Source organism: Ovis canadensis, chromosome 23 (genome assembly GCF_042477335.2).
Source record: "Ovis canadensis isolate MfBH-ARS-UI-01 breed Bighorn chromosome 23, ARS-UI_OviCan_v2, whole genome shotgun sequence".
Taxonomy (NCBI): Eukaryota; Metazoa; Chordata; class Mammalia; order Artiodactyla; family Bovidae; genus Ovis; species Ovis canadensis.
This window is the reverse complement of record NC_091267.1, coordinates 15,884,193-15,901,537: the sequence shown is the minus strand read 5'-3', so window position 1 is coordinate 15,901,537 and position 17,345 is coordinate 15,884,193. Positions and strand designations below refer to the sequence as shown.

Genomic DNA, 17,345 nt, shown 5'->3' with positions numbered 1-17,345 from the left:
CTAAACTTTAAGAAACGATCCTGTGGAGGCACAAACAACAAAGCAGCTGGTCGGAATGAATGTATGTGGGGCACTGCCATGCCTTCTCACACCTGCACGGCACAAGTGAAATCGTCGACTTTCTCAAGACTGCTGACACTGGAGCTGGGATACGTTTAATCTGGGGGTAGATGTTTCAGCGAATAAATCACTCCTGTAAGTGAGGACCCTGGGAACTGAGTCTTGGACCAGACACCACGCGGCAAAGTCACTTCCTGCAGGGCTCCCAGCGACCCTGAGAACAGGCTCTGGGACCCAGCGAACCCCGCCCACTCCCCTGCCTTTCTGAACAAGCCCTGCGGGCAGGGACCCAGGACACACGCCAGAAGGAAACGCCCTGTGACCACTGAGCTGTCAGACCTGTAGGAACCAACACGTGACCACAGTCTGTCCGCGTCCCACCCTCATCCAAGGACCTGTCCCCCGGTGGAAGCCCCACTGCGCGGTTGGCGGGCGACTTAGCGAGGGTTTCATCACAGTCCCTGACGGCCGACTGGGCGCCAGGCCACGTTGGGGACCTATGTGCACGAGTAACCAAGCGACAGGCTTGCCTCTGCAGGTCCCAGATGTCGGGAAGGAACACGGAGCCACACGGCAGCTACGGGGCGGGGCAGGCAGCGACGACCTGCCCAGAAAGTCCAGGCAGCCTGGGAGCAGGGGGCTGTGGGCTCAACGGGCCTTCAGAACGAGCCCCTGGCCCCCAGCCAGGAGTGACCCCAACATCCTGCGATCTGGGCCTCTGTTTCACACCTGAACCCACACGCCTGCCTTCCTCTCACACCCACATGGGCCTCCCAGCTGGGGGCCTCTCTCAGACTTCAGCTCATCACAGGCTTTTCACACCAGGAAGATGAGGCCCAGACTCCCCCCAGCGGGCTCCTAAGGGCCTGAACCCCAACTGCTGCGGCCCCTGGGCTCTCAGCCGGTGACTGTGCCTGCCCCACCCCCTGCTGCACACCTGCTCACTCCCACCTCTGGGCCCTCAGGCGTGCGGGTCCTACGCACTGTCCTGTATTCTCACACAGTAAGCTCAGCCCTGACTCAACAGGAAATCTCGCCAGGTTCTGCTCTGTGAAGTTAACCAACACAAAGCTTTATATTCATTTCTCCCAAAACCATCAAAATCTGTTCTATCAAAGTCGCATCCTGAGAAAGGAATCAGAGACCCATGCAACACAGAACTCTGTTCAATGTTATGTGCCAGCCTGGGTGGGAGGGGGGTTTGGGGGAGAATGTGTACATGTATATCTGTGGCTGGGTCCCTTCACTGTTCGCTTGAAACTACCACAGCGTTTGTTAACTGGCTATGCACGCATGCATGCTAAATCGCTTCAGCTGTGTTTGACTCTCTGCAGTCTTATGGACTGTAGCCCACCAGGTTCCCAAGACCATGTGGATTCTCCGGGCAAGAATACTGGAGTGGGCTGCCATGCCCTCCTCCAGGGGATCTTCCCGACCCGGGGATCAAACTCAAATCTTAATTCCCCTACACTGGCAAGCAGGTTATTTACCACTAGCGCCATCTTGGAAGCTTCTAATAGGCTTTAACCCCATGCAAAATAAGAAGTTTCAAGTTTGGGGGTGGGGGTGGGGAAAAGATGCGCATTTCTTTAAAGGGACTCAAACCAGACTCCAGACCTGGGGCTGCAGGAAGAAGGGCGCTTCCTGTCCTGGGTCTGGGCTGCTCTCTGGACAGAGGCAAAGCTGCCGCTCCAGCTGCTGCGAACTAGGTCCCTTCAGTCCGGGTTAACCACGTGGTGACGCTAAGAGCCAGCTCGGCTGCGGGCGCCCTGTGGTCTCCCTTCCCTTCCTCTCCGGGGGTCACCTTGGGGGTTGGGGGCTTCCGGGAGGCGGAAGGACAGGGCAGGGCTCACGGCTGGGGGCCACTGGGGAGGCGCTGGTGGAGAAAGTGGAAACAGGAGTCGGTGCTGAGGGTAAGATGCCCTCACGAAGGAGACAGCTCGGGGCAGACAGGCAGGCCGCTCAGGATACTGACGGTATTCTGGCTCCGGAAGGCAGTCACCCAGCTCCCAGGGCGGCCTCCGGGGCGTCCAGAGCGGCTGGGCCCGTGGGTCTCAGAGACGCCACCTGTCCTGCAGCGGACAGTGCGGGGCCTTCCCCGCGAGCCTGGGGCGTTAGAGCCGGGAGTGAGCATGCCCCACTGACAGCCCGCACGGGCTCCTCTACCGCGGAGACAGAAGGTCCTTCTCTGAGCGACCGCGGAGGGCCCCGTCCCGACGACGAGGGGTCCTCTCCCCACGCGCCCGTCTGCGCCCGAGGAACAATCCGGGCTTATCGCCTCCAGCCCGGGTCCGGGCAGCCCGTGAAGCGGCGCATTCACCGCCCGGCGCGAGGGCCTCGGGCCGCCTGGCTCAGGCCGGTCAATGGTCCATTATGAGCGAGCTCCAAACACAAGGCGGAGCGGAGGCGGCGACCCCGAGAATCGGGGCATTCACCGGGGAGCCCGCTGGCCTCCCCCAGCGGAGGAGGACACTGACGTCCCAGCGCCTGGGGGACGCTCCCCTGCACCCGGCAGCCAGACAGCAACATGCTCGGACTTTTCTGCCAAAAGCACTCGTGTTAAAGGTAAACCTGCAAAATGCTTTGTTCGGAACACGAGGTGACCTGACCGGGCCACAGACACGATGCTGATAAAAGTCCATCTTCCCAAACAAAGCTTTCCTTTAGATTTGGCAGCCCCCAAAAAAACCAATGTGAGCGCCAACGCAAACCTCCACATCTATGATAAGGGTTTATTTACTAAACTCTGCGGTCACTTAAAAACAAGACTCGCTTCTATTCTTGTACCTCAGGCCACAGCTTCGAAATCTTCCACCCATTCACGCGGAAATGCAGAGGAGACCTCAGCGTCATTCCACAAGTAGGGTATCTTTGATGAGGCTGTTTACCACAATGTGTCAAAAACCCAGTACATTCCTGGTTGAGCAGACAGAGATGCCATCTTTGCCTCCAGAGACAAGAACATCCCCTAACAGTAAAGACAGCCTACCAAGACCCTTGCTAAAGGAAATATAAATTACTGTGAACATATAAGCTGCCCACATGTCCTTTTACTAAAATATAAAAACTCGCAGTCAGCTCCGACCTTACAGGGGAACAACAAAAGCAGATGAATCCACAATATAATTATTGATTACATTCAGAAAAGGCCCAGAATAAACATGGAAGGACGTGTGGATATTCTTTCCTGGCCGTTAGTAAAGCATCCTGGAAAACCCAAAACAGTTACGCCTGAGAAAGAGGCATCCACATGAAAATAAAGATGGTGGATGTTTTTTTATTTTAATCTCGAAACAGGCGTCCTTTTACTTGCTTTTTCTGCTACTCTCTAAAATGAATCCACTGAAGCTTTTTATTTACTAGTTCCCAAGTCTCATATTAAATAGTGGCCTTAGCAATCTATTTGTCCTCTAAAAAGGAAACTTCACAAAACTGGAAAAAAGGGGGGGAGGGGAGGGAGAAAAGTCTCTGGAGCTGGAGGCTGCTCTGCAGTCTCCTGCAGATAGGGGTCCTGCCGCAGCCCCAAGTCCACCACAAAGAGCTGGCGATCTGGCGGTAAACCCAGCTTCCTGGAGGGCCCCGCACGGCTGAGTAGTTAATGATCTTGTCAACATTTCCAATAAGAGCCGGGCTTCCAGGAGCTCAGAACTGTATCTCCCCCAAGCTGGGCGGCTCCCCGAAATCTGTCGTCACCCAAGGGCTTTATAAAAAAAATACAGGAAAATCACTCGCTATTCAGTTCGGCAACCACAAAAGCACAAGTTTTTTACTTTCACTCTTTTTCCATCCTGCACTGAGACGATGAAAGGCAACATTTCCACTAATCCAGAAACACTGGAAACTCAGGGATACCGAGAAAATGAGGACGCATCAGTTTCTTTTTTAAAACAAACATGGAAGACCAGACGGCCTTAGACAAATGGCAGGGAAAATCCTCTTTAGAGGTCTTTACTCAGGCAAACCTCAAACGTGTAGAAACTGCGGCCAATTTGGTGTCCAATTTTAGTTTTTTTTTTAGAAATTAATCAGTGGTGAAAACAAAACAGTCATAGGCAGACACATTGTATTTTCTTACTATGGAACACTTTCTGGTCTAATGACACACCTTTTTGAAACACCTATTAACTCATTGTATAATAAATACCTTTTAACTGAAATTTGCTTCTAGAAATAAACTGCATCCTATTTCATGTAAATCAACAGCAAAGGGCAATATCTGCCCCCAACACACGCATACTGACCTGCTGTCAAGCCTTTTACTTAAAACCAGCATTTCTCTCCCAGTATAAGAAAACAGATCACCATTAATACCTCTCAAATATTATCTCATTCTCCCGTGCTTTTGTGAAAGCACCTGGAAGTCCCCACCACCGAGTGAGTAAAAGAAAGAACTGAGCCCAAGAATACAGAGGGAGATGACTTCGTGCAGTAAGCCATAAACCATCCTGTTAAACATTACCTCCCGGGATAGTTCTGTGAGCACAGAACTCAGCCCCAGAAATGCCTTGTGAGGAGCACACGGCAGATAAATAATTCTAAGCAACAGCTCACAACCATTTTCTGTAAGGACACACTGAATTGAGTCTATTTTGGCAGGACAGCAGAAAGGCATCTCATGCGAGAAGTTATTTAAGATTCTGTTTACCACTGTACCGACACTAATCGATACTGTAAGAGGGTCAGAATTATAAAAGGACAAGTGAGTGAGTGATAGTTGCCCAGCTGTGCCCGACTCCGCGACCCCATAGGCTGCAGCCCACCAGGCTCCTCTGTCCCTGGAATTCTCCAGGCAAGAATACTGCAGTGGGTCGCCATTTCCTTCTCCAACAAAAGGACAAATCCTTTCCCAAATGCTTTCCTATATAAAGTGCATATACCATAACCAGATTAAGTTTTTCAGATCCACGACTACCAACAACTACTGTAACATGACCTGGTTTATCACTAACCCAAGCAGCTGGATATTCCAGCCTCTTAAGGAGAGTGATCTATCAGAGAATGTTTACAAAGCACAATTCTTGACAAGAACATGATGTCACATGGCTGTAGGACGTATCCTCCTTCCTGTCTAAAAATACACTTTCAAGTACAGTTAATGACACCTCGCTGCAAGTTCTGAATTCTGCAGATAAAAGACTGCCTATACTTTCCCTGCAAGGATAAAAGAACAAACAAACAAAAATCCACTTTCAGCCCCCACAATTACATTATTGTGTGATTCAGCGACTAAAGTTAAGAAAATTCTGCACAAGGTCATAGATGAACTTGCAGAAATGAGGATGGAAGTGTTTTTCCTAAGTTGAAGCATCTTACCCAGCATCAGCTTTTGGAAACAGTAAATATAAAATACAACCAAGTTTTTCCTTTTTTTTTTTTTTAATTTCAGAGCTCCCAGCCCCACCCCATTGGCCCCTGGAGAGAAATGGTATCGAACCTGAAGTGGAGTCTCTCCACTGGCAGTCGAGCCTGAATATTTGGGAAGAGCTGTGCCTCTAGGCTCAGGACAGGCCTGCGGTGAACAGAGAGGCAGCAAGGGGCAGAGCAGGTGCTGCAAACATTTTCCAGAATCCCAGAGGCCAAGATCCCTAATCAGCGACCACAGCCAGATCGTCTGTCTGGTTCCGGCTCAAAATCGGGTCCACACTGAAGGGTGCTGCGGGTGCCCCCTATCTCTCTTCACTCCCCACCTCCACTCGCTACTGCACATCAGACCCCAGATGCCCTTTCTCGACGGGGTCTTTCTCTGTTCAGAGAGGTGCTGTAAGCTGCCCAGACCAGGTGAAGGGTCACGTGGGCACTGGTGGCAGACGACCCAAAGCCAGGCCAGCGGCTGCTGGGCAGTCAGGGGCTGCGTCCAGGTGATGGACACCCTGGTCCAGGAAAAGTTACACAGGCCTGGGAAAGAAAATAGCAGGACCTGTGTGTCCTGCCCATGCAATTCAAAACAAAATGTAATCGCCCTAAAGTACACATTTCCAACTCAACCATCTAAATGAGCTTCTGTCACATTACGTGATAAACACAACTAATGATCAGAAGCCACCCTGACCTCCCAAGCAGACTGGGCGCAAGGGTGACTAACAACTTCTGTCCAGCTCGAGGAGCAAGCAGGTCCCCTCAACTTGAGATACCTTCACTTCACAGGGCTCCCCAGTCCCGGAGGAAGATGCTGTGTCTCCCCACCTCTCCTCGCCTGAGTGGCAGGTGCTTCCTCCACCCTCACTCCAAACCAGCCTCGGTCCAGTGGAACCCGTCCACCCTCCTGAGCCCGTGACCAGCAGCTGGGGATCCACCGACGGGGATCCAAATCCGAGTCTGAACCATTGCCAGGGACTCGCTGGCAAGAGAAGTGAGCAAACCTGGGGCCTTGCTCAATGATGGGCCCAGAGCTCCAGCCCCTTCCGATCCCCAAGCAACCCAATTCAAGCTGGTGAGTCCCAGCATCGAAGGCCAACGGACGCCTGCCGCCAGGTCACAGATACTGACCTGTTCTTCAGTGGCCTTCTGGGCACCACCACTCCCCCAAACAGGAGCCCATCCCCGGACAGCGGTTGCAGTAAAGCAAGAGCTGTGATTCCCATACCACCTAATCCATGGTATATGATTGCCTCCACTCACGAGGTATCATTGCCTTGCTCCTTGCCTTTCTGGAAGCCATGAGGAGGGCAGAATGGACTTTCACCATCTGACTCCTCAGTGATGTTTCTGGCACAAAACTGGACACTGGTCACCACCACCAAGGCCCCTGCTGCAGGGGGGCGGTGGGACACTCCTCTGGGAACTGTGGCTGCTCCCCCACCTCTCAGGACCACGCCCGCTGGAAAGCAGGACCATCCATCCCACATGCGGGCAAGTGAAGGAGGCCTGGGGCAGGGCGGGGGTGCAGTCAGAGGGGTCAGCATCTCACGTGCCTGGACCCACGCCTTTGAGAAGCCCTGTGTAACATGGCCTTTAGAGGAGAGTCATCTGCCACCCACAGCTTCTGCAGTTGTGAGAAATTCATCCTTGGTGTTAGTCACTCAGTCCTGTCTGACTCTTTGTGACCCCATGAACTGTAGCCCACCAGGATCCTCTTTTCCAGGCAAGAACACTAGGGTAGGTAGCCATTCCTTTTTCCAGAAGATCTTCCCAACTCAGGGATCAAACCTGGGTCTCTCGCACTGCAGGCAGATTCTTTCTTTACCATTGAGCCACCAGCGACTCTTGTCTCACAAACGTGAAATAGAAGTGTCCACAAGGTCCTTGAGCCAGTGCCTGGGACCTCGTAGGCTCTCAGCGAACTCAGGTCCCTTCTTTCCAACCCAAATCCAAGATTCGGTAACAATGTAAAACTCAAGGTCGAAGCAAAGAATCCGACACAACTTAGAGACTAAACAACAGCAGCGAGGTGGAAGCACATGGAAACCAAGGCCACCGCACAGAGGCCGGGTCTGAACCCACATTCCGGGTCTGGGGGCTCAGGCAGCCTCGAGATGTTTGCTGCGGGCCCACCTGGGCCAGCCGGGCCACCAGGTGGCGCTCACACCTGGGCAAGTGGCTGGCTCACACAGACATCAGTACCTGCGAGTCAGGATGCTGGCCTCAGTCCCTGGGGCGGACGGCTGCTCAAAGAAATGCTTCTGCTGCTTCCTCCTTTGACACTGAAAACCCGGTGATTTCCCCAAATCCAGAGAGAAACTGGATAGTGTTAGTCGCTCAGTTGTGTCTGACTCTTTGAGACCCCATGGACTCCACCAGGCTCCTCTGTCCATGGGATTTTCCAGGCAAGCATACTAGAGTGGGTATCTATTCCCTTCTCCAGGGGATCTTCCAGACCCAGGGATCAAACCCAGGTCTCCCATATTGCAAGTAAATCCTTCACTGTTTTGAGCCACATCTGCACTTGCCCTTTTTGCCCTATTTTGCATCATATCTTTCAGATTAGAATCAAAGTTAGTATTTTCCTTTGGGCTTCTAAACGTTTTTCTGAGCATTTCCATCATGGCAGGGCTGTTCAGGCTTCCCTGGCAGTGGGGAGCCTGCCGTGGCCACATGGAGTCATGCGGTCACACGCACGCCCATCGCCACGCCAGGCACTGCTTGCGATCCTCCCAGACGAGCAACATCCCCTGCAGTTTCCATTCTTCAAAGCCAGAGTCTCCTTCACAGCAAACCATCTCATGACTTTACACACAGGACAACATACACAATTACTGGCGAAAGAAGAAGAGTCACCACCACAGTCTCCTTAACTGCAAGTCCAGCGTACTTGGTCATCTAGAATGTCTGCTCTGGTGAAAACCCCAAAGCCACAAAGGCCTGAGTCCACACATGTGTCCCCGCGGCACACAGGGTGCAGAGAAAGATGCACAGCCCTGCTCATTAAAGACCACCCATCACAACCAAAAATGGAAATAGGGACATCCCAGAGTTTGTAACTAGTTGATCACATCATTGCTTTCGGCACTGAGATGGCTCCTCTGTGCCTCTTTAAAGCCCTCTGCTCAAAAATACTGTCCCAGGAGCAGCAAGCTGCACAAATGTGAGCAGAAGAAAATCTTACTCATATGCAAACTAACATCCTTCCTGCAAGGCTTTCCTAGACAGTAAAACTGAGAGTCCTCAACCTCTCCGCTTGCACCACGCTCTCTCTGCAGAGCTGCTTACCCAGCTGTCTCTCAGGGAGAGATTCCTGCAGAGTTGTGCTGGAATTCACCCTCTGATCCTTCGGTCCTAACAAAAACAGAGGTGACCACAGGGCTTCACCACGAGGTGTTTGTGCTCGGTTACTTTTCTATTTACCGTCAGACTCCTTTGAACACATTTCCAGTTAAGCTGGGAAGAGCGGTCCCATGCCAAGGTCAAAGTAACACCGGGTCTTATTAGCCTGTCCTCAATCCGCAACTGCGAAAGAGAAGTCCAACGGATTAAACAGGAAGGAATGTTCGCGGAACCAAATCTGACTTTCCCAGAGGGTGGAGGTGACGCTGGTGCTCGGGGGAAGACACCCCCAGCCTCTCAGAGTCTGAAATGACCAGAAGTCGGTATTAAAGTAATTACCTTTTTAAAAAACGTTTTCTATTGCTTTTCAATAAGAAAGAAGCAAAGTGCTGTGCCTCTCAAAAGCCCTCTGGCCAAAAATACTGTCCCAGGAGCAACAAGCTGCACAAATGTGGGCAAAAAAATCCTACTCATATGCAAATATCCTTCCCGCAAGGCTTCCCAGACAGTGAAACTGAGAGTCCTCAACCTCTCCACTCGCACCATGCTCTGCAGGGCCTTTTGTTTCATGGGCTTCCCTGGTGAATCAGACCGTAAATGTGAGAGACCCAGGTTCGATCTCTGGGTCAAGAATATTCCCTGGAAAATGAAATGGCAACCCACTCCAGTATTCTTGCCTGGGAAATCCCATGGACAGAGAAGGCTGGCAGACTACAGTTCATGGGGTGGCAAAGAGACGGACGCGACTGAGCAACTCACACATTTTCTTCGGTTTCAAAATCTTGACCGTCCGTCAATGCCGGCTGTCAGCGCATGGCCAGCAAAGACCCGCTGTGCAGCTTCCCGAGCCCCACACACTGCACCCTGAGGGGCTCATCCTGGACTGCGGATCTCGGGGTGGCACCTCCAGGCTGCCCGGCCCTGGCGATCGGTGCTAACAAAGCAGAGCACTGGGGCGGGGTTCCAACTGAGGTGTGCTAGTGATCCCACCCGTTCCACCCCCGCCCCCACCCAGAAAGTCCTGCCGGACATATCTTACAGCGAGCTACAAGAACAGCTCTTGCAAACATCTTTTAAAGTCTAAAATGAAGTATTTCTGCTGCATGAGCCACAAGCAGTGCGTGGAAGTCTAGCTTCTCCATCATAAATTAAACACACTCTTTGATAAATGACAAAGACGGGCAGAGATCCCCGGAAATCGGAGCTCGTGGTAATTTCCCTTTCTTCACTCGCTCAGGTGACATGTTCTCATCTCTAGGCTTAGCTGGAAGACACAGGTCCCTCCCAACAACGGGGATGTGAGCACCACTGGTGTGGCCCAGCCAAGCACACGATGGACCCACCTCTGCATAGCCAAGGTCCTTGCTGCCTCTTTCCCAGATCTTCCTGGGGGGCACCTGCTCCCCCATACCGGGAGGCTGTCACTGAGTGGACAGGCCAGAACAGCTAACATGTTTTGAGTGCTTGCCAGGCGCCAGGTGATGAGCATATTCCACCCATCAACCCATCTCCCCTGCGAAGGAATTATGGTCATCCTGGCCACTTTATGAATAAGACAAGTGAGGACACAGAGAGGGCCAGCACCTGGCTAAGGTCACACAGCACGGAGGTGGCCGGGCAGGGAGGCCAAGTGTCTTGCTCTGACAAGGGAGAAACAGAGGCTAGAGCTCCATGCTCGGATATTTAAGAGGCCACCTCGGAAATAAAGACGGCAGAATGCAGCAGATTAAAGGGAGAAGAGAAACAGGGGCGGGAAGGCAAAGGCCAAGGGAGGACCAGGCAGGGAGAAGCTTCTAGATCCAGAGGCACGTGATGTGCTGGAGCACGCGGGGAGGACTGCAGAGACCCCGGCCCCGCCCACGCTCCCGTGCCCACCGCACCCCGATCCAAGCTGCAGGAGCGCAGAGGCTCTTTGGATTAAAAACACCCAGGTTTCCAACCACTGCTCTTCTGACTTTCCTCGTCCCCAGTGACTTGTCTGAGCATTGCTGGAAATTGCCGAGGTCCCTTGGGAGCGAATATTAATTCGAGCTCCCGCTGTTTCTTGATGTGGGGTATTAATTACATTAATCAGGGTTGGGGTCCAGCCGAAGACAGGCACAGCACGTGACCGTGCGGCTGCCTCCCCGTGCGACTCGGGGCCGTGACGTCACCCGGGGACACGCCTCCCCCAGGCTCCTCCTGCATTTGTACCTCTGTGCCCACGTGTCTCCCCATGCAGCCCAGACCATCTAGGCTCCCACACCACGATGACAACATGCGCACACAGGCCCTTCTCGCACACACTTAACCCCACAGGCCCTGGGACATGGGGGGAGGATCTGGAAGAGAGCCCTGCCCGGTGGGTCTAATCAGACCCAGGTGTCCGAGCCTGTGGAGGGCAGGGGGGCACCCTGGGCACATGGTCGGCTCCAGGGGACATGGGCGGAGGAGGGCTCCAGCAGATGCGGAGGAGATGTTGAGGCAGACCTGGAAGGCAGAGGGGACGTTCCGGGTTCATAGCCCACGTCTAGGGAACAGAGCTGGTGAGGTGGGCCTGGCCGGGAAGCAGGCCCCAGGGGGTGGGAGGACCGGGGGGACAAGTGGACAGAGAAGGCCAAGGTGACGGAAGTCCTCACCGTGAGGGTGACCTCAGTCACACTCCCAAGGACACAGAAAGCTATGTCCTGTGGCCGGGGAAGCCAACTGGGGACCTGCAGCGCCTGGCCCAAGGGCCCGCAGCAACACGAGGACGGGGCTGACGGGGCAGGGGCTGAGGACGAGATTTCCAAAGGAGAGACTAAAAGAGAGGCCAGGACAGGGCTTGCCAGAGGCTTGACCTGAGGCCTTGGTGTTTAGGACGCAGAGTCCATCAGAGGCACCCTTGGGTCTCAAGGAGCATCACCTGGAGCCCAGGGCCGGAAGAGCATGAACAGGTGGTCCCATTTCTCTGCCTCAGATAACAACTGCCTCCCACCAGATCTCCTGCCAGCCCACCTCCCCTCCGCCCACTGAGCACCGGGGGCAGGGGTGACCATTTTCCCCACTGGCTGCAGGTGACAACCGGCTCAGAAGCAAGTGCTGCTCAGGGGACGCGAAGCCAGGCTCTGGTCCCCATTCTGACTGTGATCTTGAGAAAGACATGACATGTCAAATCAACTTACAGTCTGAGCCTCAAAAGCCTTTGGCAATCCGCATAGACAGCCTCGTTTTCAAAGCAGAAGTTTAGTAATTTCCTGCATCTGTAGACACGTTCAAACTGTCAGTACGTTCAATTCCTGTTTTTTTTCTGTTACCAGACAAAGGCATTTCCATGGATAGGGCAGCCACGTGCATCAAAGCCCCTCAAGGCAGCTCTGTTCAACGAAGGAGTGAATGCGGGGCAGTTTGAGTGCTTCTGACCACCGCCTGGTCGCTTCTCGCTTCCTCAGTCCTGCAGGGACAGCCCACCCACAGCCTGGTCCAGACTTGTACTTGGAGAACGAGGGGACACCCTAAGGGACCCTGGATTTGCGGGAACAGAGCCCCATCCACACCCATCAGCACACAGGGTGCCCAGCACCCCTTCCAGATATGCAGACGGGCACCTGGAGGGGGCCTCCCGGCACACCTGCGACAGCATGAAAGTGAGGCGTGCACTCCTGGACGAGAAAGGGCAAGAAATGAGCCATCAACCTCTGCTCCCCACTTTTGCAGAAGTGTGTTCATTTACCTGAAATTAGAGACACCAGGACTAAGGCTGGCAGTGTCCCCTGTGTGTGATGAGGAGCAGATACACGTCCACTTAATGAGAGATATACCCAAACTAGCTATTTGTGTGACACAAACTCTCACTTGGGGGGAATAAATGGAAATGCTGATCCATCCTCCCCTGTTAACGATCAGGATTACTCCTCGAAGAAGGGCCTGGGCAGGGCCCTTCCTGTGCTCCTTCCCATTCTCGATGCCTCCCCAGCCACGAGGGACCTGGGCCGTCACAGTGTAACACGACTAAGGAGGAATGCTGAACGAGAACTTCCAGGTCTCAAGCCTCCAACCTCCCCTGTCGGTTTGAGAAGCATTTAAAGTTCGTTCTTGAAGAGTTTTTCTTGAAGCTACAGTCTTTGCACCAGTTTAGCTCTGTCTGCCTGAACACAAATAGCTGATGTAGTCAAGTCAGGCTGTGTGCAGAGTTCCCTCGCCTGCTAAGAGAGGTTTTGCCTTCTCCCGGCAAAATGTAAAATTAGTAAACCGTGCCGCACGGTGAGGTCACCAGCCCAAAATTACACCCAAACTTATTATTATTAAGGATTTGGTGTCCTGTTTTTCTATTGCTAAGAAAGTTACACTCATTATAGCTTTATATTTAGAGGGCTTTTTAAAAATAAGTTTGAGAACGGATCTATGAATGTCTGTATTGTACAGAGTCAGACAGTTACAAGAAAGTACTCATGATTTTAGCTTACATATTTTCCCTTCGACATTGAAAGAACCAAAAATCTAGTAACAGTTTCCACTACTGCATTTAGGGGAAAAGTGCTTTCTTTCAATGTAAGAAGAAACTAAATAAAATTATTGGGTTGGGCCAAGGGAGGAGATTCACATTTTAGATAAAAGGGATTTGGGTAACTTTTGTCTCCTGACCACAAAACTTTAATATTTTTAAAAATATAATCATGCTGGGATTAAACAGAGTTCATTTTCTCTTTTTATCATCTTTTCTTCCCAAATCCTGAATTCTGAAAGGTTAAGTCACACTGTACTTAGAAAAACACACATATTTGCCTTATGTTCCTATCAAGTAATATTCACTAATTTAAAAACCAATGTAAGCACTGAGTACATTTAAAAATCGTTAAAATGGTAAACACTACACACACATACACATTATATATATTTTACCACAATAAAAAATGCAAAATGTAGATTTTAAATGTTTAAAATAATTTAAAATGTTTTAATACTGTACTCCCTTAAAAGTCATAACGCAAAACATAAATGAACAATATTTATAGCCATCATGAGGTCAATAATCAACTCTTAAAATTACATAAAATCTGTTGGGCTGGGAACAGTATTATCCCAAGCGAGGATTAGACCTTGCGATGTCAGAGGTCATTGCTAGAATCCACCAACTGTTTAGAAAAGTTTTCCTCTAGATGAGGCAGCCAATTTTCATGCCAAATTTGGAACAGCCCGTCTCTAAATTCCCTGTTACACTTCATGTGCTCTGCTGAACTCTGCGGGCCAAAGACTGACAGAAAAGTGTCCCTTTCCACCACCCCACCACCCCCACCAACAATTTTAACTTAGCTCTGGAGCAAGTCAAGAGTTTTCAGAATACAATTTGAATTCGAATACAGAAAGAAGAGCTCCATTAAGGGTACATTTCTATCCAACACAAACATGCCTCCACACAGTGACTCTTTTTGCACTAACAGCTTGAGAAATTCCAAGTTCAAGTTATCTTAGATGCAGCATTTAACTGACACCGTGTGGTGTTTGATCCAAGGAGCCCTTTTATAAATCAGCTTTGGAATGTCCCACTTCTTCCTGACTCGAAATTCCATACGAATCCTATTCTGTGCTCTCTGGTTTATTCTGAGAATTTTAATCCACTTCATTTTTTGTAACAAATATTTTACAACCATCCTCAGCCAAAAGCCCTGAAGTTCTGACCTAATTCACATTAAGAACTTCTTATCTGTGATTTTATATAAATCCTACATACTGCATAGCTCACCCTACCCCTGACAATGCTTCCATAAAGTTCAATAAACCTGATCTTTTAAATTCCTTTTATATTCCTTTCTCCTTCTTAAGTAATTTTCTTAAAAAGTATTTTTCTAAGCTGATTAATTAAAAGACAACTTTCAAATGCTTTATCCTACCCACATCAAAGACATGAATTGCAGTCTCTCTCACCAACCTATGGGCCAGAACAAATTAGAAACAGATAAAAAACATTACTGCTATTAAGAACTTTCAAAGAATAATTTTACCAGTATGCACAATGTATCAGCAGTTCAGAAGTTACGACATTCATCAAACCCTCAACCTCCTGCACTTAGAAGGCAGATATCCTCTACCACCAGTGTCCTGGCGCTAAAGGAGAGAAGGCCGGACTGTACCCTCCAGCCAACACCTGGCAAGAGGTGGGAGCCAGGGCTCTCAGGGGTTCCTGGGCGGGGTGCTCTTTCTCTGCACTGGGAGGTGTGGCCTCTGCCCCAGTAGGCGTGGTCTCTGTAAGAGAGGCATGGCCCCTGCACTGGGAAGCGGGGACACGACTGGGAGGCGTGGCCTCTGTGCTGGGAGGTGTGGTCTCTGCACCGGGGGCGTGGCCTATGCACCAGGGGGCATGGCCTATGCTCCTGGAGGCGTGGCCTCTGCACTGGGGAGCAGGGACACCACTGGGAAGCGTGGCCTCTGTGCTGAGAGGTATGGTCTCTGCACCGGGAGGTGTGGCCTCTGCACCAGGAGGCATGGCCTCTGCAGCAGGGGGCATGGCCTCTGCGTCAGGACTCGTGGTCTCTGTACGAGAGGCGTGGCCTCTGCACTTCTCTGGCCCTCACTGTGCCGGTGTGTGGAGAGGGTGCTCTGTAACCTGCCCGTTTCTGAGGAAGAAGGGGGAACACCAAGTGTTTCTGGGACCCGGCAGGCCCAAGCCGCTGCTGTCCGAGCACTCTCGCAAGAGCAGTCAGGCCACTTCCCGCACATGTGATGGCCTCACACAGCTGTGTGGTGTAACTGGACAGTGATCCTGGCCCAGTGGGGCCCGAGCCCACACGAACCACGTCTAAACTGGGCCTCCCTCCATCTCCCACCTGCCCAATCCATCACCACGTCCTCAGGACCCCACCCTCCAAAACCTCTCTCCACTCTTATGGTCACTGGTCTGCCCCGAGTACCACCCTCCCTGAGCACTGCCCTGGACCATCTTCTGAAAATGGACCCCTCTCAGTCCCCCGCTCTGGTGAGCACTCTGCTGCAGACACCGAAGGGTCATCCAGAACCCATCACCTCATAACTGGTGAGAGCCCAGCGTCCTCAAGATCACTCATAGCCCTTAAAGACCTCTCAGACGCCACCTACTGTCCTCACACACGTATGTGTACACACACACATACACACACACATGCACTCACATGCCCTCCAGGATCTCTGAGGCTCTGACCGCTGCCCGCAGCTCCGACCTCACCCAGCACCCTCTTCTCAGAGAACCAACTTCCACAAGGGCCCCAGGCCTCACCACAACCTCCTTTACAATCTACTGGGGAAAAGAATCCAGTCAAACGGGTGACTCAGAGAACTCACACCCAAAACAATAAAAATGAAACAAATCTGGCAATGATCACTGAACCCAACAGGCAAAGAAATGTGTAGATAGAATCAAGTCTAAGTATTTGTGAGGTATATATAAACATGCAATTGTTACATTTCTTGCAAGACATTATAGACAACATAAAAATAATAAATTAACAATTGTAGACTAAAACCACATGCAGAAAAGGAATTACAATAGCCAAGTGGGAAGAGGGGAAGAAATGAAGAAAGGGAGGAAGGGAACAGAGGTGCTTTCATTTCTTCATCTTCCCCAAAGAGGAAGTCAAATTATATTGTTACTGATGTCTATAAATTGAGAAACAGGGGTTTAAGCAAAAGTTATAAATATAACCATTGATAGAACTGAAAACCCTGAACCTTCTATCTATCTTCTGATTTCAAGGATTAAAAAGAAGAGAAACATAATTCTTTTACCAATAAATAAACAAGGAAGCATAAAATCAGATAAAAGTTTTTTCTAAGTAGGAAAAAACACCTAATAAGTCTGTTTCAGCAAAAAATATAAATGGAATCAACTTATTTATTTAAAAAGACTCAATGAAGGGCTTAACAACTAAATCCAACTCTTTGCCCTGTACAAGACACCCCAAATGAAGGAATTCAGAAAAGCTGGATGACATACAGATAAAATACAGCAGAAAAACGCAAATAAACAGGAGTGAAAATAGAAATATCACTAAGAGTTTAATTCATGGTTTGAAAAAGGTATTCAACTGTACAAAAGTCATATTATAACGATTAAAGTTAAAAAAGAAACCACCAAGAATAAGGCTGTCCTACATGTTTAAATCATGTAACACAGAACCAAATACTTAAAGCAAACACCCCAGTGAATGCATGGATAGATCACAAGAGACAAAAATGGATCTGGGAAAATTAACAAATCTCCTTAAACCCAGCAGATTAAAAAGGCAAAAACAATAGTAGATGTGAATGAAAAAGTAGGGTTTATCAAGTATGTAACGTCAAACCCCATGCTGGCCAGTTTGCTAAACTAAGGATAGAACATAAGGTGGCTACATGCTGACCACAAAGATGGGCTCTCACAGTTCCAAAAGTCAGAAACAGCACAGGTCTTCCAAGTTTCATATATAGTAATGTGACAGCGAAAACTACCAAGTGAAAACAAAAACAACACTAGCAAAAGTTCAGCCATCAGGAAAATTTTAAACTCTCCATAACAACTCCTGGGGCAGGAGAAGATCACGGGGCAACTGCAAACCTCTCCTGAACCCCTCTGTGTCAAAATGTATGGGACACAAGGAAAGCCGAAAGGGTAACCA

At 50.4% G+C, this 17,345-nt stretch overlaps 1 protein-coding gene across 5 annotated transcripts in view; it reads right to left on the bottom strand.

The window, feature by feature from the left end:
- ZNF516 (zinc finger protein 516) overlaps nucleotides 1–17,345 on the bottom strand; it is a 100,177-nt gene that overhangs the window by 59,915 nt on the left and 22,917 nt on the right. The gene's annotated exons all lie outside the window — the stretch shown is intronic.